Source organism: Sturnira hondurensis, unplaced genomic scaffold (assembly GCF_014824575.4).
Source record: "Sturnira hondurensis isolate 20B ecotype Veracruz unplaced genomic scaffold, ASM1482457v3 Scaffold0013190, whole genome shotgun sequence".
NCBI classification, from domain to species: Eukaryota; Metazoa; Chordata; class Mammalia; order Chiroptera; family Phyllostomidae; genus Sturnira; species Sturnira hondurensis.
In genome coordinates, this window is record NW_028085821.1 from 552422 (window position 1) to 569738 (window position 17317).

Genomic DNA, 17317 nt, shown 5'->3' on the forward strand with positions numbered 1-17317 from the left:
TTTGTTCTGGGTATTTCATTTAAATGAAACTGTGCAATATGGAGTCTTTTGTGACTGGTTTATTTTCTTTAATATATTTTTTAAGGTTTGTTTATGATATAGCATTTATCAATAGTTTCATCTTTTTTATTGCTATATATCTGAGTATTCTATTATATAGATAAAACGTTTTCTTTATCCCATTCATGACTTAATGGATATTTGGGTTATTTCCACTTTTGACTATTAGAAATAATGCTGCTATGAACATTCATTTGCAAGTTTTAATGTGGACATAAGCTTTTATTTCTTGTGTCTAAATCTAGAAGTGGAGTTGCTGGATTACGTGATAAATTTGTGTTGAACATTAATGGTTATACCACTTTAAACTCAAAGAAATGATTACCATTCCAGTTCCTCCACATGCTCTCCACATTGGTTATTGTCTGTCATTTTTACTTTGGCCTTCCTACTGAGTGTCGGTGGTATCTGATTGTGGTTTTCATTTGCATTTCCCTAATGACTCATTATATTGAGCTTCTTTTCTTGTAGTTATTAAGCATTTGGAGAAAAGTCTATTCAAATCCTTTACTCCAATTATTTGTCTTTTGAATTATTGTTGAATTATAAAGATTCTGTGTACATTCTGTGCACAAGTCCCTTAGCTGATATATGATTTTCTCCAATTCTATGGGTTGTATTTCCACTTTTTTTGCTGTTCTTTGAAGTGCTGAAATTATTTATTTTAAAAAAGTACGATGCATTTATATTTTTCTTGGTCATACTTTAGGTATCATATCTAAAAAATAGTTACCTGATTCAAAGTCACAAATACTCCTATAATTTATTTTAAGTGTTTTATAGTTTTAACTCTTACAATAAGTCCTTGATCCATTTTGAGTTAATATTTATATATGGTGTGAGGTAGCTATTCAACTTCATTATTTTACATGTGATTATTAAATTGCCCTAGCAACATTTATCAAAAAGACTAGTTGAATGGTCTTGAAACCCTAGTCAGAAATCAATTAGCCATAAATATATGGGTAGATTACTGGACTCTCAACTTTATTCCGTTGACCCAAATGCCTGCTCTTATTGCCAAAGGGTGCCTTGTATTCCCATATGAATCTTAGATGAGTTTGCCAATTTTGCCAACAAAGCAACTAGAGTTTTGATAGGGATTGCATTGACTATGTATGTCAATTTGAGTAATATTTTCATCTTGACAGTATTAAATCTTTTAATCCATGAACATGAAATGTCTATTTATGTCTTCTTTAATTTCTTCCAACAATGTTTTATAGTTTTCAGAGTATAAGTCTTACACTTCTTTTGTTAGGCATATTCCTAAATATATTTTTCTTTTTGATGCTAAAATAAGTGAATTTTTCTCAATTTCATTTTCTGATTGTTCATTGCTTGTATATGGAAATATGATTGACTTTTGTATATTGGTCTTGTATCCTGAAACCTTGCTTAATTTCTTCTTAGTCCAATAATTGTATTTCTGCACATGTGTGTACAAGGGCTGTCTGGCAAACAATTTTTGCAACATCAATATAACCTGGCAGCCAAGGAGAGAAGATTGGAATGTGCTTGCATGAACAATAATAATTTCACTGTACTAATCAGTTGGGGTGGTAGACACTGTTAAGTGAACATGTGTGCTGTGTGGTCATTGCATTCAAAATGACTGAGTGAGTAGAGCAAAGAATCTGCATCAAATTTTGCATTAAGCTTGAACATTCCTTCATGGAAATTATTCAGATGATTAAGAAAGCTGCGGAAAAAAAAAGGAAGGCTACAGCTATGGGCAACTGGTAATTGGCAGCTTCATCACAACAACATGCCCACTCATGCATCATGTCTCATGCAGAATTTTTGGACAAAACATCAAATCACCCCAGGTGACTCAGCCCCCCTACAGCCTAGATTTGGCACCCCACAACTTCTGTCCTTTCCCAAAACTAAAATCACCTTTGAAAGGGAACAGATTACAGACCATGGATGAGATTCAAGAAAATATGATGGGCAGCTGATAGTGACTGGGGGAACTGTGTGAGGTCCCAAGGTAGCTATTTTAAAGGGGACTGAGGTGTCATTGTCCTGTGTACAATGTTTCTTATCTTGTGTCTTCTTCAATAAATGTCTCTATTTTCCATACTGCATGGCTTGATACCTTTTGGACAGATGTGGTTATGTATATGTCTGTGTTACTTTAGAATTTTCTGTATGCAGTGTGAGGCAAAAGTAGGTTTACAGTTGTTCATATGAAAAATAATACAATAGTTGATAAATAAATAATAATAAAAGAATAAATTCTGTGTTTCAGATACTCAGAATGATAAACCTACTCTTGCCATACCTGTATTGCTTGTTAATAGGGTTGCACTTCTTCTTTTTCTGTTTCAATTTCTTTTGTTTGTTTTTTCTGCCTGATGCAAGGTTAGAACCTCTGGTACAATGTGAAATAAGCTGCGAGAGCAGACATCCTTGTCTTGTTTTTTTTCTGATATTGGGGGAATAGCTGACAGTTTCTATCATTAAGTAAGCTGTTACTGATTTTTCATAGATGTTTTTTATCAGGTTGAGGAAGTTTCCTTCTATTCTTGGTTGGTGTATGCTTTTATCGTGAAAGGACATTGAGCTTCAGGGTTGGTTTTGCCAAATGGCTTTTCTCTGTGGAGATGATCATGTGATATTTTTGTTAGGGTCCAGTTTTGTATTAACAAGATATATCATATTGACTGGTCTCCACATGATAAACTAATTTAACATTCTTGGTATAAATTTCAGCTGGGCATCGTGTGTGTCATCCTCTTCGATATGTTGCTGAGTTGCTGCATTTTGGTTGCCAGTGTTTTGTTGGGGGGATTTGCATCTATAGTCATAAGAAACACTGTTCAGTAGTTTTCTTTTTTTGTGATGTCTTTGTCTAGTTTGGCATCAGGTTAAGCTGGCCTCATAGAATGATGCAGAAAGTATTTGTTTCTCTTCTATTTTTGGAGTAGAGTGTGAAGAAGGATTGATACTAACTCTTGTTTAAATATTGGGTAGAATTTACTAGCCAATGTCTGGACATGGGGTTTTCTTTGTGAAGAGTTATTAAATTGCTCATTCCATCTCTTTACTTGTTGTAGGTATTTTTAGATTTTTCCATGTATTCTTGATTTAATTACAGCAGTTTTTGTCTTTCCAGGAAAAAGGCCATTTCACCTAGGTTTTTTAATTTGTTAGCATACAGTTGTGTACAGTATTCCCTTATAATCTTAAAAAAAATGTCTTCATGGTCAATAGTGATGTCTCCTTCTTTTATTACTACTTTTAGTAATTTAAATTTTTTGTCAATCTAGCTAAAGATTTTATTAATTTTGTCAATCCTTTCAAGGAATCAATATTGTGTTTTATTAATTTGATCGTTCTTTTATTCTCTGTTTATTTTTGTGCTACTTTTTAACGTTTCTGTAGAGCCAATGGCATCTGTTGCTCTTTACCAGGAGTAGCAGTCTGAACACTCTGTCCACTGCCTCTTACTATCAGAGTCCCCAAGGGAAACACTGCCTGTGCAGCTAATCACTAGATGGAACAATGCTTTACCCACCTAAAGAAGAAACAGAACAAAATCGGCTTTAGTATTGGCCAGCAGTCTCCTGCCCAGTTCCCTGTTGCCAGTGGGTTTCTCTCAGCAGCCAGTGCAGAACAAATGGCCTGCATGCACCCATCCTGTACCCCAGAATGAAGGACTCTGTCCCTTCCTGCCGGGGGACAGGTATAGCCGTGGGGCCGGCCAAGTGCCACGTGCCGCACATGCCTCAGCAGGACAAAGGAGCACACATCAAATCCGAAGCAGGGAAGGACATTCTTATGTGGGATGATTAGTCTACCCCAGGCTGTGAGGACTCTGTTTCCTGGTGAGCGAACGTTCTGGGCTCAGAGCCTGTTGTTATGCCACTGTGTGTGTATGAGAAGGGGGTTTTGTGGAGGTTAAAGACTGCATGCACGTGAGTGCCTTTCTCAACGATTTTCCTTATTCTGTGCTTTGGTTGTAGCTTGCTCTTCTTTTTCCCAATTTCTTATGGTATAAGGTTATTTGTTTGATATCTTTCTTCTTTTTTAGTATAGGCATTTGCAGTTCTCACTCTGCCTCTAAAAATTGCATCCAGTTTTGATGTGTTGTATTTTTGTTTCATTCATTTTTAAATACTTTCTGATTCTCTTGCAATTTATTTTTGACCCATAGGCTACTCTGCGTTGTTTAATTTTCGCATGCTTATGATTTTTCGCAAATTTCTGCAACTGCCTCCCACGTTTAGCCTATTGATTCAGTCTAACATTTGCAAACCCACTGGTGGTTTTTAAACTGTATGTTATATTTTGACATTTAATTCACTGAAAAATCAATATGACTGGTCATGCAGTCAAGGTGATGATAGCGAACCTGTTCTCAAGTGGAAGGCCATGCAGCCAGTGTGGGGGTCAGATAGGGTCTCTGCTTTCACACGCAAACAGTTGCCCAAAGTCACAGGTTGTATACGAAGAGAATAAAGACAGGTGTACCAGTGTTATCTTCACTGCGCTTTCCTGCTTGCTTTTCATACACACTGTCTCCTTGCCCTGAGCCTCTTGGGAATGTCGCTGGAATGGTGGCCTAGGCCTTTGTGTGTGCCCATGCTCCTGCTGCCTTCACTGTGTGTCATGTGTGTCCAAAGCCATTGTCCTCTTCTGGAGACTCATCAAAATCTCCTCCTCACTTAGGGTCTCATTACTATTAATGGCTTTATTTCCTATTATAGATCTTTGTTCAGACAGAATTTGGGGTGGCCTACAGAAATACTTTATCATCTTGATGTGAAAGGTCTTTGTCTTTAAATATCCAGGAAATTACCTAAAAACATTATTTGGTTTCTTAATTTCGAGGTAACTGGGGTTTAATATTTGCTAACAGTCCATTGCCACACTCTTATAAACAAGCAATTGGTAAAAAATGTAAACATTGTATACTTCCCTAACAAGTGTAAACATTTAAGAAATTGCAGTTTGGCACAAGCACGCACAATGGTTTAGTCGTGGCTATTTGCAAAAGCAAAGCATGGATTAAGGCGTTGGAAAGGATAGATGCAGAAACCTCTTTCGGGATCAAGAGTGGTGCATCAGGGTACTAGAAATAAGCAATGAAAAAACTCTTTTTCCACCTTACTTTCTTTATCTAATTTGTGTTGCTCTCTGGGTGAGCTTTAACTCTCCGGCAGCAGTCTCCACCTCACCCTCCCACACACGGCTTACTGCTCCCAAGTAGCAGCCCTTCTGGGGGCCAGTAGGAAAATAATGTAGGAAGAAAGCGTTTCCACCAAGCAGTACCAGCATGCTGCATGGGACAGGTCTTCACATCCCATAAGGAGCCATTTGAACTGTTATGACAGCATAAGCAGCAAGGAGGTTTTGGTATTTTTTTGGAGTTTCTCAGCCAGGGTGTGCTAATAGTGTTTATTGGACTCATGCAGTTCCAACATCTTGTTACCAAACGTGCAGTTCTTTCACGTGGCATCACCAACATCAAAGGATCTGTGTGCCAGAAAAAGACACAAAAATCAGTGAAAATAAGGAAAAAGCAGACAACATAGTCTTTGACCTTCTAAAATCCCTAAACTTTAAAGGAAAGCAAAATGGCACTTATAGGCCCCTATTTTCAAGTAAGGAAAAGGAGAGTATTAGAAAGCTAAGTACCTAAATTGTAGTTCTAAGGAATGTATAACCTTGAAGTGGATGAATTAAGGTCATTCAAATATTACATTAAAAAATATCCTATCCTTGAAATCTACCTAACAGGGACTGGCAGGGCTTCAGATCCTTTAAATGTTTTGAAAACCAATCATGACATGATGATGACTTTTGAAAATCATCTAATTTCCCCAAAGTAGTCTATGGTACTCTCTGATTCCCCATTGGGCCAAGTGAGGTATTGCTGCGCCTACACCCACGCACGCCCAGCTCCAGGGTGAGTGGCCCTCCCATCACTGAATGAGACCAAAAAAGCATAGAAAATTGGTGCCAGGGATAAGTTTGGTTTTGTAGAGTAAACACATCATCTCTAAAGTTTTAAACATAGTTTTATTAGTTGAAAGGAAAATTTCCCGACTACTCATGGGTGAGATCATTTTAATAGCTTTATCTTTGTTGAATCCTTTGGAGAAAGGAGACTAAAGAAGGACTAGACTACCATCTTTTAAGTGTAATAACAACATTTAAAAATTTTCATGTTAGCACACATATTTTATTCAATTCCAACAACATCATTAATAGGTGAGTCAGAACAACATAGTGGTTAAGACCTTGGCACTGGAGTCAGAGAGACTTGGGTTTAAATCTAAGCTGCACGTTTAATAAAGCTTTGTTATCTCAGGTTACTTAGGTCTAACATTCCATAAGCAAAATGAAGTCATCAATAATATTTACCCCATAGGATTGGTTTGAGAATGAAATGAGTAGATGGATGTAATAATTTAATTATAACTAACTAATACATTTTAACTGTCATCCTTGTCATCACCTGCTTCTTCTCTGTCATCATTATAACCATTCTGCTCATTTCAGACATTAAGACATTAAGCCTGAAAGGGTGACTCCCTTTTCTAAGTACCCGTGAATAAGTAGTACAAAACACTGCTGGAAACCACTTTCTCTGCTTCCTTTGACAAAGTTTTCTTTTTAAATATATGAAGAGTTTTTCCTATGAGGACTTTAAATATACAAAGAGTTGACAGGAGTAGATCCTGTCAAATGGATTCTAGGGCTCTATTACATCAAATTTAACTATTAATATAATGGCATTTAGAGATCTTCATATGGTTGAGTGGGCATCATTCTTTGGGTGAAATGTTAAGAAAAGACTTCCCTGTACAATTGTTTATGAACTTGGAGACAAGTAGCTAGACTGAATTTTCTTTTGAGACTAATTTTGCTTTTCTTACCACATGAGCTTTTTTTCCTGTGAATAGATATTCCATAGAGGCCTAGGTTTATGTTCCAGTTTAAGTATTTAATGATTTTAATTGATTTTAATTAACATAAATATCAAGAGAGGAGCATTTGCTTTCTGTATCTAGTTTGGAAAAGTTTCCAATAAGCAGTCATTTTTGGAATCCCAGGAATCCTAAATTTCTACAGCGGTATTAGTTTTCCATTACTGCACAACAAATTACCACAAACATAATGTCTTAAAAAACAACCGCATATTATCGTATGTAATTTCTGTAAGTCAGAAGATGAACAAAATGTGGCCAGGTACTTTACTCAGACTTAAGGCCAATTGTCAGCTGGCTGCATTTTCATCTGGAACATGGGGCCCTTTACTGAGCTCATTTCTCTTGTTGGCAGAATTCAGCTCCACGCAGGAACAGGACAGACATCCCCATTTTCCGGCTGTCTACCTGCCAGGTCTGCTCTCAGTAGCTAGAGGCCTGCTCATATTCCTGTCCTGTGCCCTGCTCCGTCTCAGCGACACGGAGTTTCCCTCTCAAGCTCCAAATCTCTCCTGCTTGAGTCTCTCCAACTGGCTCTACTGTTACCATCCAGAGAAATGTCTGTTTTTAAAGGGCTTATGAGAGACTAGGTTAGGCCCAGCCAGATCATCTCCTTAATTTACTCAAAGTGGACTGATTAGTAATCTTACTTAAATTGGTAACAATCTTTTTGGCATGTAAGCTAACATAATTATAAGAGTGATATCCTACCACATTCATAGGTTCCTCCCAGACTCAAGGGGTAGGAGATCGTGCAAGGGGTCATTGGGGGTCATCTTCGAATGCTGCCCATTTCAAGGTTTATGGCACGTGGGCCAAGCCAATGTCTGTTTCTGAAGCTGTCTAAATATCTGTGTCAAATCTTCTGTTCTTCAACCAGCTTTCTTCCCAGCATACCTGTTTTTGTACATATCAGTCAATACCTTCCCTCTTTCTTTCATTCATTATTACAATAGCCCACTTTCTTCTCTTTCTCAGTCTAACTTCTATATGCCTCTAGGACTGAAGCCATCCTACAAAATAATTGTTTTGATGGATAGGGCTGTTCTTCGAAAACAATCAATGGAGTTGTTTTTCTATAGCATCAAATCAAACTTTTCTTGGAGACTTTTAAGGCCATCAACAATGCCATCTTACCTATAAATATCCAATCTTATTTTGCTCCCTATCCAATCTATATCCCCTATCCTCCTCCATTTCTAGGCAGGCTTATTCATTGCCTCACAAAGTTATGATTTCCACCAATTTTATACCTCTGTCTAAGGTGACTCTTTGTCTTGAATTTTTCCTCTTCCTCCAGGACACCAAGTAATTCTAGTGCCTCCTTACAACTTCCCTTTATTCCTGATTATACTTTAATACCTGGTAGTCTTCCCTTCCTAATTAGATTATAACCAATTTCCCTAATTGTCTTCTAAAGTACTTAAGAATAAATATACTGGTGTCATCATTCTGTGCTGATATACAGTTGTCCCTCAGATGTACATGCGAACTACCTTCTCTTAATGAAGAAATGATCGAGTCAAAGTCAAAATCTGTTACTGAGAAATATGTTTTTTACAAAATAGAATGACTTAAAGTGGCTATTCTTCATTCATGAAACATACCAGAAAATGGAAACATTACATACCTTTGCCTGATAGACTTGGATAAATTCTAATAAAACTGCCATTTATGTGGCTAATCACAGCCAAATTGTTTTAAATTGAATTACTCAAGTTCCTCAGTTTTCTCTTCGTCTTTACTAAAGATCCCAGGAGCAGAACACAAATTAGTCCCATATCTGAGTTCCCAGAGAAAATATCTGGAACTACATTTACATTCAATTTTGCAGTTGTCTGAGGAGTCTTGTGTTGAAGAAAAAAGTATCTTTGACAGCGATTAATCTTCAGTCTTTATTCCATAAAATTTCTATGTTGCGATTTGAATCTTGGGCCACCAATTTATTCTTGAAATTATCTTCCTCTGGCTTCTATAATATTGTTTTCTTCTGGATCTCTCATATAGTTCTGGTCTGATCAGTCTTCATCTTTCCCTGGATAGACCATAAAGAACGGTGATCTGCAAGTTCTGCCCTTGATTTTCCCTATCCTTTTGTAATATTTATTTTTTTCCTGAAAAATCTTATTTCTCTCCATGACCATAACAATTACTCTCTCCAGCTGTCTGCTGTTCATTCCTGTGCGTATGTTCTGCAGACCCTTTAAACTCAGGATAGCATCCAAAAGGGCATTTGCAACATTTCATCCCTGCTTTGTTTCACATTTCTCACTTCAGCTAATAGCTTCACAATCCTTTTAGTCACGCAATCTAGAAATTTTGGAGACATTCTTTATTCTTCCTCTCTGGTTCACTACCCACCCACTAACACTTCCACATTTTCCTTCACATTTGCCTTTTGCCTGCCATACCCTTCCCATCTTAGAAATCCAGCCATCTTTTAGTTCTAATTTGATGAAACCTCCCAGCTACCCTTCATACCTGAATAGAAATAAGTCAGATATTCTTGGAAATGTCCCTGGCTCTATGGCTTTTACTTGTGATTATGTTGTAGGTGATTATGGCACTCCTCAACTGGCAACAAGTTCCTTAAGGGCAGAGCTCATTCCTGTGTCTTCTCTGCTGAGCTCTGTGCCTTTGGCGTGATAGATGCAAACAAATGTTTCTTGAATTTTCAACTCCTTGCACGCATTGCAGCACTTCCTCATTCGAAAAGCAATACTATTTCCCAGTCTTGTATATTCCTTGAAATAGAATTTTTGTCAAGGAGCTTTCTAAGTTCTTGATAAATTACACATTTTTAGACAGCTTCAAAATTCTCCTCTGGGTTGAACAGACAAGGCTGATGATCTGCCTTTAAAATGCCAATAAGCAATTATTAATTAAATTGAATTTATTAGTTGGTGCTCTGATCACTAATGCCCTTCTCTTATTTTTGAGATATTGTTTTCCCCCCAATTTGTCCTAAGTTATTCTTAAATAAATCAAAGATTTTCCACGAGTGCCCAACAGAAGCTAAATCTGCAGTAATAAAGCTTTAGGTACTTTAAAAAATCTTTTCCCTTAGAGTTCGAGAATGAAATGTCTCTTGTGAATCTAATTTTTCATCTTCCATTGTGACATGACATGACTTCCCTTAAGTATTTTTGTACAACTTTACAGAATTTTTTTGTTCCTCTTGTCTATTTCATGGACTTCTTTCATAAAAGAAAAGTATTTTATGTTCATAATATCTGCTTTCCTAGACATTGTTATGTGCCCAAGTCACTGAAAAGATTCTTTTTTCCAGCGGTACTTATGGAGAATTCTGAAAGTATTCTTTCCAAAGAACAGTCTCCTGATGATATATCCTGTCCAAGAGATATTTGAGATGATATTCAAAATATGCTGTGGGCCTTGGTTTTGATTTATGTGAACATTTTGGCTTCAAGAAAGTCACAAAATTTTACTTGAACATTTATTTTTAAGCTAGTATGCAAATTCATTCCATTTTTAAGAAATCAAATAAAGCATGCTATTGTATTGTTCACTCTCATTTGATGAGATCCTTGTTGTCCTTTTTTCTCTATTTCTTTTAAAAGCATATTTAACAATAGGAAAAAGTCATGAAGCTTGGTATGTTTAGTTTAAAATTTCCACTTTGCATTTTTAAAAATTGAAAGCATGTTTGGAGTATCATGGCTATCACTTAATTTTCCTTAAACAGTAATGTTTATAGTTCTTGCTGATACCAGTTGTAGTTAATGGGCATTTGTCTATAGCTCCATCTTTATTACCTCTTTCATTACTGAACTTGTGATAATATTTTCTACTCAGGGTAACGATGAGTAGAGTATGTCTCATGTGTTTTTTCTCTTGAGTGTGTGAATTATTTAGTGTACACAATGTAATTTTCACTAGGAAGAAAAATTGGGCTGGTGAGTTTTCTAAGAGACCCACAGGATGAATATGCCTGTTAGGACCATCTGCTCTACTTTTACATAGACCTCTTTCTCTGGAAGATCTGTAAACACTAGAAGAGGTACTATCAATTGCAGTCGAATCTGAGCTTGGTGAAGGGCAAGGAACAAGTATTATCTACCCCAAGTTAAATAGATCCATTTATTCATTCATCTATTTTTATGTACCAATGATGTGCTGATATATTTAGTAGTATTTTTTAAACATTTTACTCCATACCTAAAACTGTAAAATACAAAGAAAAAAATCATTTCTCCTGACCAAGACTAACCATGTTCTATATCAGTAAGTTGCTTTTAAGTGCATCTGGGGAAATGAACCTTACTCAGACATAGGTAGAATTCAAGCAACTAAAACATATATGATCATTTCACGTGCCACCTCTGTTATCAAGATTGTCAGTGCCCAGGATCCCATGCAAGTTGCAATGGTTTAGCATTGAAGAACTCCAAAGGGCATCGTTTCTATAGATAAAGATGTCCAGACACTGTTCACGTAAATTACAAACTTCATGGCCAAATGCCCTTACCCCTGACTCTTTTTTAGCCACCTCTTTATGGCCTTTCAGGGACCAGAGTCACCAGTTGTTTCTTCATTTCAATTGTTCAGGACTTTTTGAGCTCCTGCTGTGTTTAAGGCACTTCTCTACATGTAATAATGGATATAAAGATAAATAACATGTAAATGTATCACTTAATGGACAACATTATCGTGTAATAATTTCCTTTACAGACTTCAGATCCCAATGGAGCTACAAACAAGATGAGTTAATAACTGCATCTCCTTTCTCAGGGATCCTATCTCAACAATTGTGTCCACGTTGGCCAAGAACTGGCAGGGGCATGTACTTACAAGGCAAATGGAGAATCCGTGCTCTTTCACTAGGGCACTCAGCAAACATTACATTACCTTCGTGTTCCACTAGTGCTTCCTGATCTCAAGAGTGGGAGACCAGAAGGAGACTAAACCATTACTTATCAACTTTCTGAGGAGTGACCTTGACTCTATCAGCTAGACTGTGCTGCTGAATAAACTCACATATTTCAGTATTAACTGGCTTCAGGACTCAAGTGTTGATTGTTTTTCTTGCAGAGTTGCAACAGCAACACTGATAATTAAAACGAGCAAAATGAAAAGGGCTGGCCTTCCCTCCTGGCCATCTGTGACTTCTGTGTGCTGGCACTTACAGTTCAGAGGGGAGCTGGGTGTTTGAACTGGCTCTCGGTTTTGCAATGAGAAGGGAGGAAAATATTTTTCTTCTTATTCCTGTTTATTATATTTTCCCTTCCAAATACCATGGGCAGCAATTACGGTACTAAATCATTTTAAATTCCATTGTTATGCCACATTTCATTTCCTGTGTTTAGCACTTGAAATATGAGAATATATCACAAGTTAATTGTAAATTTAAACTTGCTGTCTTTATCCATGAATATTTTTATTGTGGTGGTAAATTTAAACCTTCCTTTTTTGATAGGATTTGCAGAGTTTGATTTTATTATGAGAAATTATGACACATGATCTGACTTGTTTTGATTGTTACATTTTAACACAAGTATCTTTTAAAGAAATGAAACTTGATTTTTACTCCCTCTTAGATATTACAATAATTGTGCAGCATGATCAGAAAGGAATATGAGATTCATGACTGACTATAGATATGAGATTCATTATTTATAATAGAATACTATAAATAATTTAGAACATGAATAATAACTAATATGTTAAAACGCATACAAGCATATTATGTTGAATCACATGAAATTGCTATTTCCAGTAGGGTAGAATATGGTCAAATTTTAGCAAGTTTGTTTGACTCAACTTACAACATGTTAGTTAGGAGAACCTATGCATCCCTACTCCTTGGCTTAATTAACATGAACTTGGTAGTTAAGCCCTGTGAGTCGGGCTCTCACAGAACCTAGTGCTGCTGCTTCTCTCTCTTGACGAAGGTCTACTTTCAGGCAACTTGACTGTGCGGTAAAGTCCATCTTAAAGTGGTTATAAAGAAAGAAATACAACAATAATAATTAATTTAGTTACTTATAATGAAGTTCAGCATTTTTTAAAAATCCAGAAGTTAGGATGGGAGGGTTTGAAGGAACTAGTATAAAGGTCACATGGACAATAACAACGGGTGGGGGTGGAGATAGGAGGGAGGTGGGGAGGGCTGGGGGCTGGGCTGGGATGGGGGTAAAGGGCAGAAAACTGTACTTGAATGACAATTAAAATTTTTAAAAAATTAAAAATGAAAAGAAAAACAACCTTGTATTTTTTCTTTAATGGCTTTTAATGAGAATTTTCAATTTTAAAGAACTATGCACTTATGATAAAAGTCTTCATGTGTTCTAGAATGTGTTTACTCTTTTAGTAATGAAAAATAGTGAATAAAACAATAAAGCACACACACACATACAAAAGAAGTTAGGATGGAATCATCCAGACTATAAATTAAACCACATTTGGGGGAGTTACCTATATTTATTTACAGACATGATTAGCATATAAAATAGATATTTGAACAGGCTCTTAAATGTGTATGTTTCCAGGTGATATCAAGATATTACGTTTTTGAGAACATCTGCAGGTTTTTAGTTTAAGAAAGACAGTGGTTTACTATAGGTCTAACCCATCTCAGAATCAGTGGATCTAAGATTTCACTGAAGTTCCGTCTCAGGCATTCTCTGTGACACGAGCAAGTCCCCTAACCTGTCTGGGAGTATTTCACTTGTTCCATTCACCAGCAACTCGTAGTCACCTATAAATTCACGCATGTTCAGCAGCAACTCCGTGGTTCCCAGGAGTCCACCCAGAGGTTGGATGCCATTGGATTAGCAAAGCTCTGTTACCCCTTTCTGGTCTCACATTCTAATTCTTTCAATCTAAGAGGAATTAGCCACAACTGAGGAAAAGCAAACAAATTGGAATTTTAAAAACATGAAAGTGAAAGTAAACCACTCAAGCTGATAATTATGTATGAGTGGTTTCTACTTGGTGGCCAGAAACTAGACAGTGAATTTGATGAGCCAGGATGGCCTGCTGGTGCTGGCTTCAGCCTGAAGGGACTTAATCCAGATAATTGCTTGATTGGATGCTTCTTAAGAAGAGAAGCTGGAACTTGCCAAGAAGCATGGTCCAGAGTAAACATCTTTTCAGCCATATTGCTTAAATAAAACCCAAGGATGTCGTATGGATGGCCAGCCTCCATTTCCATTTCCACTGCCACGAAAATATTCCTTTTAATGCTTCCTTGGCCGTGGTCATCAGACTCTGTCTGTTTTACTTTTCAATGTTAAATATTCTCCAAGGAAAATAAATGAAATCTTAGCTACAAACATTGGAACAGGAGGGTAATAGCAGTTGCTTTCTGTGAGAGGTCGTGTGAACTGTGGTTATGACACAGACTGCTCTGAGTCAGCCTGGGTTTGAGTCGTCTTATATCATGTATATTTTGTATTTTAAATAACTTATAAAGTCTGTAAGCTTCGTCAGGTTATTTGAATTTTCTAGGACTCAGTTTCAGCAATTGGGAATTGAGGGTGGTGATAACAGGATTGTGGTAAGGATTATATGAATTAATTTGCAGAAAGTGCTCATACCAGCACGGAGCACGTGGTGGGTGGTGTGTTACTGTAATGGCAATTGGCTGTTCTCACTGTTTCCTTCATAGCAGTTCCACATGAAAGTGATTGGTTTTGTATAACCTAACTGGGCCATAACTGTTTTAAGCTGGTGTTTTGACTGGATTATCATAGCATAATGAAATCTATCAATTTTATAAGAAGTGGCTCAGAAAATCGAACCACGTGCCACACATTTGTTTCTTTAGCCAAGTCTAGCCAAGGCACTGAATATAAGTTTGGATATCTAATGACCAATTAATTCATGTTAGTTCTCCTATTCCTTTTCTTCTTTTCATTCTCCTGAGTCTTCATTTTTATGGCTCTTTCTCAGAGCTGCATGTATTCATATTTAATAAGTGCCATTTCTATTTTTTGTAGCATTAAATATTAAATATCAGGCACAATACTTCATTTAATTTCCTTTTGAAGTAATAAAATATTACCAGTACTTTTTTCTTGAAATCTATAGCAATATTCTTTGTTAAAAGAGAAGTACTTTATAAAGCCAGGGAAACATTTATGGAAAGTTCTTAGAAAGAGTATTATGTATTGGATTAAATGAAACATACCAAACATCTAAGAGGTAAAGCAAACATCTAAGAGGTCAATTAGTACAGACTTGGTCTTAGAAATATTTCAATCAATAGGCATTATGAAAAAATCCAATTCCCTCAAATTTTTATGATTAATATTTTTAAAGATTTTATTTATTTATTTTTAGAGAGGGGCAGAGAGGGAGAAAGAGAGGAAATGAAATATCAATGTGCAGTTTTCTCTCACACACCCCCTATGGGGGACCTCGCCTGCACCCCAGGCATGTGTCCTGACTGGGAATCAAACCAGTGATCCTTTGGTTCACAGGCCAGCACTTAATCCACTGAGTCACATCAGCCAGGGCTTATGATTAATTTTAATGATTTAATTCACAATGAAAGTATTTACATGAATGAGAACAATTCTTTTATAAGTCTTATAATAGATGAGGTTTCTGATTGCTCAGCAGATACTTACTCCAAACTCACAGATTTTACATCTAAAAATGTTCCTCAGAATATTTAATTGTGCAGTCTCAATTTACAAATGTAGCCTAATAAAGTAACATTAGAGTACAAATTCCTATAAAATCAACTATCCTAAAAAAAAAGCTTCCAGGTATTTCTCAGGGAATGTGCAGGAGATGATATTAAAAATATTAACCTGTAGACCACAGACTCTGAGCAAGAGAAAAGACCCTGCCCGTGGAGCAGGAGGGAGGTGCTGGAGTGCTCTTGCTTTACCTGGGCTTCATACTGAAGTGCTGGTGACAGGGAGCTGAGTAGCTTTATGGAGGAGGCTGGGGAGGCAAAGAAGGATGAGCTTGAGGGAACTGGGACCCCAACCAGGTACCAACCTTGCAGCCACACAGTACCTCCTGAGGAACTGTATAGATTCGTAGCATCCTTACGGAACATTATTTGAAAAGTGATGAGGAAATACCCTTATTGCCCAAAGGAGCATTGAAGAACAGTTAATATTTATCTTTCCTTCATAGAGTCTGTTATGTTCATTGTTGACAAAAGAAATTGTGGCAATTTCATTCAGATTTGCTTACAGTTTCTCAAAATAATAAAACCACAAACAAATTGACTTAATCTGATCTAAAGTTTGTTTAAAATCACATTATTCTTAGGTTCAACAGTATAATAGTTGCCATTTCTTTCTGTTGAATTGTAAGGATAATTTTTTATAATTTTTTAATCCATTTGAATTTCTGAGAGTGAGTAAAGGTATTTTTACTGGTAGTAGAAACAGTCTGTAATTTTATTTTGGACATAAAATTATTCTGTTTTTAAATTTAATAAGGGAAATGAATTTTTATTGGAAACTTTTTCAAAATTTAATATCTTTTCTATTCATGGAGGGAATCTTCTTAGATTATTTATATTATGTCAAAATATAACTTGTTCCAAGTAAAGTATTGTGAAAAGAAAACCCAAAATTTTGATTTAGAAATTTGTATTTTATTCAATTCAAAAGAGAAATCAAGGATAATTCATATTATTCTTTTTGGAATATCAATTATTATAAAGAACAAGAGGGCAAAAACAGTTAGTTAATTCCCAAAATGGGTATGTATTCATCTTAGGCGTTATTTCATCTTTATATTTTCCTTCCATTTTCTTTCATTTTTTCTTTATTTTCTTTTTTTAATTTTTTTTTTTTAGATTAAAACTTTAAACAAAATACTTGACAAATTTTGTTTACAGCTCAAAACAGTCCCCAGGTCCCACTGTGGCTCTGAAAGCGGAGACTTAATCCACTGGGGACAGTGCTCTGGCCAAATAAATCTGCTTTGCTCATATTTCAGATTTACTTTGAATAATATTAAAGATGAAGTATTTTTATTTTTATAAAAGCATAATTGATCATTGTTACAATTTTAACATTCATTGAATTTTATCTGCATATAATTATGCAAGACTTTATGGGGACTACACAGATCTATAAGACAAAATCTCAGGACTCCAGAAAATGGACAATCATGTGGTGTGACCGAGACAGATCATGAGGTCACAAGCCATCTATGTCCAGAGTCCTCTGAGGAGAAGAGGCCTCTGTAGGCGTGTAGAGGTGGTTTCTCTGTGGAGCTCCTCAGCTATGAGGATGACACTGTGACATCTCACTATCCCTCTCTTTTGCTGGACAAAAATAGAACCTAAGGACTTCTTCACCTGTTTACCGTCACATGTGTTC

The 17317-nt window shown here is 36.3% G+C and overlaps 1 protein-coding gene across 3 annotated transcripts in view; it reads left to right on the top strand.

The window, feature by feature from the left end:
* The window catches only part of TMEM117 (transmembrane protein 117), a 402837-nt gene that overhangs the window by 314759 nt on the left and 70761 nt on the right, over positions 1–17317 (top strand). The window lies entirely within an intron of this gene.